The 11,840-nt window shown below is 39.8% G+C and overlaps 1 protein-coding gene across 2 annotated transcripts in view; it reads left to right on the forward strand.

Annotated features, from left to right (window-relative positions):
* The first annotated feature begins 2,314 nt into the window (after window positions 1-2,314).
* Window positions 2,315-11,840, forward strand: part of Pcdh11x (protocadherin 11 X-linked) — a 524,801-nt gene continuing 515,275 nt past the window's right edge. For both annotated transcript variants that reach the window (XM_021187467.2, XM_021187468.2), the window contains exon 1: window positions 2,315-2,641. The gene's annotated coding sequence lies outside the window, so the exon portion shown is untranslated. The remainder of the gene's footprint in view (window positions 2,642-11,840) is intronic.

The raw sequence follows: 11,840 nt of genomic DNA on the forward strand, positions 1-11,840 counted from the left end.
TCTGAACAGAATGACAGACTAAACTTACAAGTATAAATCTTTATACAAATTACTTGTGTTTTATGAACATTGGTTTAGGAATTATAGGACAGACTTAATAATATTAACAACATAATTCTGTCATGATGATAGCTTTAATAACAGCTAATGACTATCTGTCTCCCCTTATATCAAATTGAGATGGAAATCTTAAGAAAGCAATTGATTGATATCTACTACAGGTGTTATGGGGAATAATTGGTGCTTTGAAGGTATCACTGTGACATAGATTTGCAACACTATTCTACATCAATCAGTGATTTTGTTTTCATTGAGTTACTGCCATCCCTTATGATAGTGTCATAGAACAGTGCAACATCCAAGAGTCAGACCACTAACATATGACAGCATCTGATTTCATCTCGTACACATTTCCTTGTTCTGACAAAGAGAACAGAGACCACTGCTAGATATTCTGAATAATGAAGTCAGAAATACAACAGGAATAAAATGTAATGCTAAAGTGTCTCTCTGGACCCATATAAGAAAATACATCCTTGTGTTTTATTTCACGAAGACTGTACTGAACTGCCGTATTGAGGTTTCTCTCAGCAGTGGTTTCAGGTATAAGAAAACAAAAAAAAAAAAAATTGAGGAATTTGAAAAGCAAGATTTTAAGTTAAAGTTAAAAACTACAATTGAAAATTGGAAGGGAAAGAGAGTGGGGTTTAGTGGAGCAAGGATTCATAAATTTTTGCCCTCAAAGAAACTTTCTGTTAAAAAAAATCTGTGAAAATCAGCCAGCAATAGCTAGAAGATTATTTTCTTTTTCATATTCTGTTCCTTTGCAGATGCAACCTCTTATTCTATTTCCCCATCAGTATACAAGATTAAAATCAAATGTACATCAAATTGAGATGGAAATCTTAAGAAAGCATTAACAGAATACATTTTAATGTCTGAAAGCAGTGTACTTTTTCTTGTTTTATTTCAGGAAAAGAAAAGCAAAACCAAAAACCAAAAACCAAAACTCAGCTTTCCCTTTCAAAACTAAGCTGAAGAACCAAAAAACCAGAAATGTAAGTTTTTCTACACATTAAGGAAAGAAAGGTAATTATTTTATAAAATCCACATATTTTGTGCAGACTAATTTAGACAATTCACTTCTCTCATTTCCTGGCCTCTAGGTAAATAGAAAGCTGTTCTCTTTGAAATTAGAACCAGAGAAGTCTGGGTGTTGTTATTTGTTTTTGAGCCTATTTTATAGGTAGGGAATTAACTTCTGCTTCTTGGTATTCATGACTTATCTAAGGCACACACCTGACACAGTGACCCTTGTTGCTTTAGTGCTCTCCAGAGACCTGACACCCTATGCCAGGTGGATTTCACCAACTGAGATGCCAAGCTTATTGGCAAGCATTAGGATTGCAGCTCCAGGCTGTGCTCTTCCCTGTCTGGTATCCTGTTCTGCTTTCAAACCGCATTGTTCACACAGTGACACCACCCCACCTCCCTCAAAGGGTCACAGACATGACCTGTTTAATGATACCCTTAGTTTTGCTCTGGGATAGCCAAATGTTGTGCTTCCTCCGCAGACACTCACTCCACCTTACACCACACAGGAGAATGTGTGTGGACAGGTAGCCAAGATTTCTGAGACCACTCACAATTGGATATGATATATTCAGAAACAGGCACTTGGTTCTCATTGCTGGTTCTCCCAGATCTTGCCCCTACTTCCCCTAGTGTGCCCTAAGTACCCTTTGTATAAGAAAATGGTTTTACTTGCTGTTGGTTCTCTAGCTGGAGTCAGCGGAGCTTGAGGAATCTCGAGAAAGGCACACATACCAAGAAAAATCAAACTTCTGTAAGATGATGTAAACGAGTGAAACTTAAAGAGGAGAACTAAAGTGCAAGGAGAGGGGGGACCACCGCGGGGGAGGAATGCTTGCCCTGCTTATTTTGCTCAGTGTGTTCCCCTAAGCATCCAGTCCCATAAAGGAGCGTGCAGGCAAAGCGCTTTCTGCCTTCTTCTCTGGGCCACAAGATGTAACTTCCCAAGCTTACCTCAATCTCGCCCCCGCACCGCTCCTGAGGTTCTTCATCCTCTGGGAGAGGCCGCCTCCTGAGCTGGAGTGGGAAGAGGGGTGCAGGGAGTGGGGACAAAAGGGGGGTACCCATCACTTGGTGCTGCGCCATCCCCTCCCAGCAGGCGGCTAGGGCACTCGTTCACTCCCTTTCCCCCCTGCCTTCCACTCGCTCACCCCCCTTCTGTCCCCCTTCCCCCTCCTGTCTAGTCCCTCCTCCTCGCCATTGAAAAGGGCTGGCTTGGCAGTGGCTCCTTGCAGTCGACGAACTGTCAGGGCGGGAGTGAGCCAGAGCAGCCAGCAGCGGCCCGCGCAGCAAAGCGGAAAGCTAGGCTACCAGAGTGCAAGGAATCTCAGCGGCAGAAGCTACTCAGGCGACACAGGCAGCCCAGCTAGCCCGGGCCGCCCGACCAGCCTCACAAACAGCATCCAAGACAAACAGCTGCTCCGCGGACTGCGAGCTGTGGCGGTAGATCCCGCTACAGCAATCGCAGTCTCTGTGGAGCGGGCGGAAGCCTTTTTTCTCCTTTTTCGTTCCCCTCTTCATTCTACTCAAAGAGGAGTCTAAACAGTAGGTAAGTATTGGGTTCGGTTCGGGAGCTAAAGCCGCTGAGGCTGGAGACTCATGGCATGTCCTGCACTTAGGACGCGGTGACTGCCTGCGCCTGGGATCTGGGCAGTTGACCATAGCATGCTTTTAGAGACCTTACTGGTGCCCTCTCTTCCGGGTTCTGTTCCCTAGAGGTAAGAAAAAGAGCAAACCCGGGAGATGAGCCCCCAAAGAAAATCTTTTGGCACTGCCTCCACTCGGTTTGGTTACTTTGCTAAAACTCTCACTTTTGTCAGAAAAGTGTCCGCGCATGAATTTCTCCGACATGGGTTGTGCAAAAAGGTCTTTCATTTTAATTGATTCTTCCAGCTTCAGCGAAGCTGAATGAAACTCTGATCTGGGAAAGTGCGGGGATGCAGAGTTGACGCCCCAGACCATTAGGGGAGACTCCTGGAGCAAGTCCAGCTGAGGGGCAGTGCCTCAGCAGTGAATCCGCGGTGGACCCTGGAAGCTGGCCCAGCTGCGCTCCTCTCTGGGGTCTCCGATTTGAGTCCAGGTTTGATAGCGCAACCCGGTTGGGGAGCGACCCTTGCCGCAGGGCATCGGAAAACTGTGCGCACAGCAGGGCGCCCAGCGTCTACTAGATAGGTCCTCCTGGTATGATCCCATTTCTTCCTGCCCTGGGACCTAGTGGATGTAGAGATGGTAGGTGTGAGAAATTCTGTCCCCTTTTTATAAATGTAACTTTGTATAAACCAGCAGCTGAAAATCAATGTTCTTTTCTTATTGAGGGGGGAAAAAGACTTACAAAGTCAAGCCCAACATAAAAGGGCTCCTTTATTCTCTAGGGAAATGACTCGGAATTCCTTATCCAAAAGAACGCCCACCTATGTCATAAATACATGGCATTTTTCAAGAGAGACCCAAAAAGCAGTTCCCTCCACAAAGGAAGGATCTTCCTAGAGCTTGTACAGAATGGCCCCCTTTCCCCAAAATGTCTCTTGCTAAGAGCTTCATTGGAAAAGGTGACTTTAAAAAAGGACCACATTGCTTTAGAGACTTTGGAAGAGCGCAGCAACAGTATACCTCCGGTTGGAGACACTTCTCTGTGAGTGCAGTCACAAAGCTAGTAGTCCCTGGGGTGTCAATGTCCCAGAGTGCACAGCAGGATCCATATCAGTGTCTCCCCCAAGGAAAGACTTTTTAGGGTTTGAGTGAAGATGATGGCCCCTTTGCTGCCTGTGATTTATTCCAGACTCCACTAGGTTAGCCGCCTTTGCGGCTTGGGGTGCGGGGCACTGGGATGCGCGCGTGGAGTATGTGAGCGCGCGCCTCCAGGCGGGCACTCGCCTCTGAGAGCGGGGTGTCCTTCCAAAATGTCTCTGGGGGGCTGGGAGTCCAAACTTGCGCCATTGCGGCACCCACTAACAACGTAAATCAGGGAGAGCAGGGGGGTCTAGGACAAAAAAAAAAAAAAAAAAAAAAAAGAAAGAAAGAAAGAAAATTAAAGGGTAACAAGCAAACAATGAAGAAAAAAAAAAAAAAAAGCCTTAACACTGTTCTTTCCCTTACTGTGAGGAAACTTTCCAAAGGCAGATTTATACCAGCTTGGGGGCTGTTTCTGTACAATAGACCCAGTGTGAAAAAAGTGTTTGAGAATCTAGGCCATGGGCAAAGGGGCTAAAAAATAGGAGAGTGATGGGGACAGAGGACCCCTGAGTGTAGTACTAGCTCTGCAACCAGCAAACAACCTGAAGAGCAGGCTGAAAATTCTGAACACTTAGCACAGAGTAATGCCAAAAAGGTGAAGATGTTATGTGACTTAAAACAACTGTCTTCCAGAGAGAGAGAGAGAGAGAGAGAGAGAGAGAGAAAAGAAAAGAAAAAGAAAAAGGGAAAAAGGGAGTAAAACAAGTGTGACTCAAGACTGAATAAAAGAATTGGGGAGATGCACTGGTTGGCGCCTCTGCAACTTTGGAAGATGTGCACTTTTAATCACGTTTGAAACAAATTCTCAAATTCCCACGGCCAAGGCTCTAGCCTCAGGGCTGTCTTTGCTTGTGTTTTTGTGCTGGGGGAGGAGGCTTTTGAAAGCTTGGGAAAGTAACTGATAGTGTGTGTCCGTGTTTCACCTTTCTTGTCTTTGGTTCATCCGAGGCAGAACTGACAGTGTGCGGGCGGTTTTGAGAAAGAACCAGGAGATGAAGGAGCCAAGGTCTAAATCTACCTTTCTCCTGCTGCTAAATTAAGAACTGCCGCGCCCAGCTCAAGTCCAGGCGCCGCCGCCAGGGAGCTGAGTTTGCCAAGCAGCTCGCTAGAGTCTCAGAGAGCAAGCACAGGGAACGCAGTTCGTGCTGGGGTCCTTCTCATCTGGGCCGCCCCTCCTTCTCTGGCAATGATGTCAGCTGCAGTGAGGGTCCGCCCGCTGGCAGGAGAGCAAGCGACTAGTGCGGGTCGGGAGCGGAAGCAGGCCAACCTGAGGGGCGCGCTCCCGGTGCGCAGTCGCCCTACGTCCCTAGGCCCCCTTCCTGCGCAGCTGACCCCCATCCCCCTCACCTCCCATAGGCACCCTGATCCTCTAAGGTACATCAAGGTGCCGCCTGCCCGCTGAGCTTTTGGAACTCGGCCTTCAGAGTCGTGTGTGTGTGTGTGTGTGTGTGTGTGTGTGTGTGTGTGTGCGCGCGCGCGCGCGTGTGTGTGCGCGCCTGTGTGTTGCCCTCCCTCCTTTCAGCCTGGCTCTGTTCTTCCCAGTTTCCAGCTCTTACCTGTTTTATTCACACTGAATTAAATCGTCCAGTGTTAATGTACCGGGGTTGAAATCTCTGCGTGTCTTGCCCCACCCACCCCCTCTACGCTGGGTGATTAGTAAAGATGTGAGAAATCTTTACTCCCCATTACCCATCCCCCACTGGCCAGTCTGCAAGAAAGCAAGTTCTTGGGGGTGATGCTAGGGGTCCTTTTCTTCAGGAGATGGGGTGGAAAGGGAAGGGGACAAAGGTGAATGCTCTGGATGAGGAGTCCCTTGTATGAAAAATACAAAACTGGAATTAAAAAGTCGAACACTGAGCGGTTTCTGGCTCTGTGGCAGCAGGCAAGGAAGGAGTTGCGGTGCTTTTTATTCCAAGGCTATGGAGTCACTTCTGTAGACCAATGCGCCAAATTGGGAAGTTTCCTGAATAGGTTGATTTTTTTTTTTCTTCTTCTTTTTGCTAGATGGAAGCCCTGTAGCTTCCCTTTATAACGTGGTCCAGTCCTTTTTGAGGAACAACACCCCACTTTCCTGAAAGCAAAACCAATCCCTTTTCCCACTGAGTGTGAACAATTTATTCTTTAGCTCCAAGAGAAGAATCCTAGTGAGCACTTGGAGAAGGTTATGCAGGGCAAGAGGAAAGAGACACAAGCTGGGCTTGTGGACACCAACTGAAGCCCTCAGCTGTCACATTCTTGAGGAAATTAGATTCGAGGGGATCACAACAAATTGCTTAGCTGCTGCATTTCCTTTGGAGGCAGAGGGGAATAGCACAGTAGCTTCCGTTTTGTACATGTGGGTTTTCTATGCTCCCCTTTCTTCCCTTCCTTTTGACACAAAGCATTCTTTACATGATATATCACTCCCGCAAACTTAAGAGCTGCTGTGCCTTTGAAATGCAGGAAGAAGGGAACTCAGATGAAGCATAAAACCACATTCCTTTTCTAGGGCTAAATCATTTGCTAAGAACCTACTCTCCCTTTATCACCCAAGCACTGTACTGATAGATGTTGGGTTTCTGCAGCTGGAAGGCCTAGCTGAGAGGACAGCAGGTTTTATATTATTCTTTCTCTTGGTTTTCAAAACTTCATGCAAAATAGAAATTCCTGATAATAAGCTTCCTGGTTTTTGTTGGCAGAAAGAAATCTGGTAATGGACTTTAAAAGCAGAAAACTGTCTGGCTTTTTTGCTGTTGTTGTTTGTTTGTTTTGTTGTTTTTTCCTATGGGATCAGTCCACAATAGGTTTTGGAAAGGGTTTATAAGATTCTTGGGGAGCACAGGAAGATACACAAACAAGGAGACTGTATACAAACCACTGGCTTTGAATTACACCCAGGAAATATGTATGGCTGCCACGTTTTCTATTAGTGGAAAAGGAAATTATGCAAGGGATGAAAACCTGAAAGCTAATTTCCTCCAATAATCTTGGTTTACATATTTGAAAGGAGGTGTGATCCATTTGTCCACCAAAGAATCCATAAACATGAATTAGTCAACTATTGTACCAAAGTGCCAGGCTCTAAAATTTTAATCCAAAGAGATTATGAAATATTTGGCATAGGCCTATATAAAATAGAAGTCTCTCATAAAATTGGGATACTATGTGATGAATGCTATAATTGTTCATAATAGAGGAATTATAATTTTTTGCAAAGAGGTTAGGAGGTTTGTAAGGAGAGGAAAAGATATATTTTTGACTATAAAAAAATAGCCATACCTAGTCACTGAGAGCCAACAAGCAGACATGGATGGTTATAAAGAACAAAGTAGTAAAGAAAGGATGATGGCAGGAATTTGTGGCTTACTGTGGAGTAAGAAAATGTGTCATTTGTAGATTCTGACCAACTCTGAGTATTTATCAGAAAAATCTGCTTATAATAAAATAAATATCTTGCAGTAAGGGGTTTATAGAATGTGCTCTTTACAAAAAAAAGAAAAAAGAAAAAGAAAACTATTCTAAATAATTTGATGAATTGCAATAGAGAATGGAACCAATAGAGAATTAATTGTAACAGCCAGAGCACAAAATTTAACAAGAGGGCTTAAAAACAATCAGTAAAACTTAGAAAAAAATGTGACTGTGGGGAAAATAGTTTCTCTTTTATTACCTGCAACTTACATCATTTTACTAGTCATACTTTCCTGTCCTAATATTGTATATTCTTCATCTTCCACACAAAGATGATGAAATGTCCCTAAGACCTTTTGTTCTAGATATCAGCATGTTTTCATCCATTTACAAGAACATGTTTGCCCACTACACAACATTTTTCACACACATTATTCAATCTTCTCATCACCTACATTATCTTTTCTTTCATTCCTTACTCCAGCTCTCTCTCTAATGCCAGGTTTATACTTGTTAAATATTGTTTCCTTCCCTTAGACACTAGCAAGCAGCAATCAGTAGTACCCTGTTTTACTTTTCACCTTTCCTCACTGCTTTATTTCTGGATTAACACACACACACACACACACACACACACACACACACACCCATATATCACACACACACACACACACACACACACACACACATATATATATATATATATATATATATATATATATATATATACCCATTGGATACCTTACCCTTTCAAATAACTCCAAAGGAGCTTTCCACAAATAAATGAATGAATGAATGAATAAATAAATAAATAAAGCAATCTTTGCTTCAAAATTGTTTACAAATTTGTAAAATTTACTGCACCAAGAAGACTTAATATTGTTTCTGTGCCTTTTGCTGCTTTAATTTCATACAAGATTTTTAGTGGAACTCCTCTGATTTACTATATTTTCACTATGTCTGCACATGCCTGTTTTTCGTTGCTTGCATTGGGGAGTATTCCAGCTTTATGTAATTGTTCACTACACATTCTTTACACATTGGCTTTGCATTCTATCCTTTCTGGCATGTCCTCGTCTCATGAGCCACTCTTTTTATTGGTTTTAGTGACAATCTTTTTATTTCCTGCTCCATGGTCAGGATCTCAGATAAGATTTTAAAGCTTTTGCCAATTTGTGTTTCTAGCAATATATTTACGTACCATACCAGAGATAAAAGAAGCTAAGAAGCAAGAAGATACACACACACACACACACACACACACACACACACACACACACACACGTGTATATATATATATAGTCATTCTTGATATGTGCGAAGGAAGTGATTCTTATGTTACTCTACATTTTATAAATTTGGCTCAATGTTGTTGGGAATTAAGAGGGAAGAAAAAAAATATCCCATACGGTCTATAATTTATTTTCATCAAAGACATTTGAATTTTATCTTGGGGAAAAGAAGTTTTATAATAACTCCTTATGTTTATACTCATTAACTTTACATTATAACATTCTGAATTACTTGTCATTGTTTGAGCAGAGTTTTGTTATCTGAAGACTTTATTGATCATTCAATGCCCAGAATGAAGAAAAATAGGTAAGATTCCTTGGCACTATAGATTTGCGTATGATATTTAACCTGATCATGCTTGAAAATGGTGTGATTATTTGGCTAAAGTTAACCATAAAAGGCATATTTAAAAATATGGTTTTAAAAAAATCTCTTTGATTTATATGACATGTCTCTTCAAGCTTTATATGCTGTGCATCATCAATGGTAAAACACAGACTTATCAGTAGAGGACTTTAGTTTAGTTTGAAATTATCTTGGAGATTTAGTTTCATAATATAAAGATTGCATTTTTATTAACAGCCAAATAAAAGTGAAAAGATGGGCCTTTTCAATTATGGTTTAGAATTAAAAGAATGGTTTGCCAAAATCATAAATGTTTCTTTTATTGTTTACACCCTGAAAATCATCAATTATTCAAGAATTTATTTCTAATACTGTAACTATTGATGAGTAGATTTTTAAAACTAAAAATGAAAATGATTATAGTTTCACTTCCAGCAAAAATATGAAAGAATGTTTTATCCACATAATCCATTCATCTAGAATATTGACGATTGCATAATAAAAAAGAGCAAAGTAAAAAGAAGAAAAAGATATCCTAGAATCAGACTTTGCCTTATTTAAGTTGTTTTGATAATTTAACATTTCTTGTAGCTTGCCAATACACTGTAGTTAAATACAAACTTAAATTTTAAATTAGTTTACCATTCATTTGCTAATATCATATAAAATGAATGTCAAGTATTACTTTCTTCTACAAATTGATTCCTTCTTTTTAACATCTTCAATGTGTACAGCATTCTGTATATTTATATTCTTTTTAAAGTCATTATAATTCTAGTATCTCATAAACAGTATAGAAAGTGAAAGATATGCCTATTCTTTTCATTTTGTTTTGTTTTGTTTTGTTTTCCTGTCTGAAGGTCAGGCAGGTGATATTGAAGATAAAAGATAAAAGGATTGCTAGTCTTCAGTCTTTAAGCCAGAACTTTTCCTTGGATTCCGCCTTGCCTGTCCTATTTCCCTGAGTTTATTTTATTTTATTCAAGTTCTGAATGTTAACAAAAAAAGAAACTTAGATTAAAAAGTTTAAAAATTTAAATATGAGTACTGTTATGTGTATTAAAACAAATTTGTTACTTTGCTGCTTGCATTGTATTATCATTCCATTTAGTCTCTTTGTGTATTGATCTTATGAAAAGTATCTCACAAAATAATAGGTCTATTGACATGGTAATAGTATACATTCCAGACACTTAAAACATTCCCTTAATTTTATTTATAGAAAGAATTCAAATTATTATCCATCATAATACTACTCCACTAAGTCTAAGTCCATTTAATGTACCTTGTAAATGCTTAGTGCTACATCTTAATTCACAATGTTTGTAAGATATCTGTATGTTTCTATGTTATTTATTTTAGGGTGAAGTTTTCAATGACTTTTAAGTAGTGTTTTCCTTTAGACATGCAGCAATCTTTTAAGCACATGAGTGTTAATCATGTGTAGCTTTTTATCATAGCAAACAAAAGACATTAAGCTTCTAATATGCAAATATGTTGTTTTATCTTCAGGGTTACAAATATTTTCCTCTGGATTTTGACATGGTGAGTGAGAGCAGGGATTTATTTAAATTATATGAACATCAAGTATGTTGTAATTTATGATTGTATACAGGGTAGCCTTGAGCAAATAACTTCAGCTCCCTGTACTAGTTTCCTCAAATGGAAAATGAAGGAGCTGTAAATTACTTCAAGGCCCATTGCAATGAAAAAATAAAAGTCTTGTGATGGTTCACAAAAGGCAGCATATACAATATTTGTCCTTGTCTTTTGGCTTTGTAGGCATTACTACCTTCAGTGCTTTGAGTTTTTAGCCTTTGATAACAAAATGCTGTCTTATTCAGCATTGTAATGCATTGCATGTGAGAGAGTTGAACTGGATTGTGACAGATGGCCCTTAGATTTAAGAAATTAATGACTTTAAGAAGGTTACATATTGACAGGTCAGGAGCAATTAACACCTGCAAAAATGTAATGAATACTTAAGTTAAAATGAATTCAACACATATTTATCTCTTTACATTATAGAACACTAAGTCTAGGACAGGTCTCAAAGCCTCTGGAAATGTCAAAGACCAAAATTATTGAATTCAAAAGCTTCATCTCACAAATGTGGAGTGAACTCTCTAGGAGTTCATATAAGATATTGCATAATAGATCGATAGATACTTGTTTCCTATTTTCCAGTGTACTTAGAATTTTAAAACACTGTTGTGTACAAATTTTTTATTACATTTTCTCAAATACAAGTATAGATTTGCTATTATATCAGAAGTTATATATGTAGCTTTATTAAACTAGGCAATTTCCTATTCTGACTCAGATCTGTGTCCAAAACTTTCTTTTTATTTGAGGCTGTTAATTGATCTTGCATAGTATATATTATGTTATAAAATATACTAAATAATGTCCTTGATATTGAGGACAGGTGAATAAAATATCAACACATTAAAATATACAAATATTTTTTAAAAGTGACCAGAAATGTTCATTTACTACAGATAGCTAAAATACAAAAGTTCCTATAATAATGTGTTTATTTTTATCAGTGCATATTTGCCATACACACTTAAATGTATATTTCTGTGAAGGTCCAAATATAACTTCGGAAAGATTTTGAGTGTTACTTTCCAAACTTTACCCATTCAGTGCGTCAAAGTGTATGATGAGTGTTAGAGAGTATCACTAGAGAGTGCGAGGCAAAAAAGTAGGCAAACAAAATATTTCAAAGCAAAGTTTTTCTTTTCTTCCATGAATAACCTTGTACAGCTATATTTTCTTTGGAGAAGGTGGAGTAAGTTGGGAGGAAATAGGAAATCAAATGGAGATGAAAGAACAACCGGAGTTTTAGGTGATGGGGCTTAGATTTTAGTCTTGTGCACTCCTCCTTTAGAATAAGGAACAAAATACCCATGAAAGGATATAGGTACAGAGACAAAATTTAGAGCTAAGATGAAAGGATGGACTATCCAGAGACTACCCCATCC

The sequence above is a fragment of the Mus pahari genome, chromosome X (assembly GCF_900095145.1).
Source record: "Mus pahari chromosome X, PAHARI_EIJ_v1.1, whole genome shotgun sequence".
Lineage (NCBI taxonomy): Eukaryota > Metazoa > Chordata > Mammalia > Rodentia > Muridae > Mus > Mus pahari.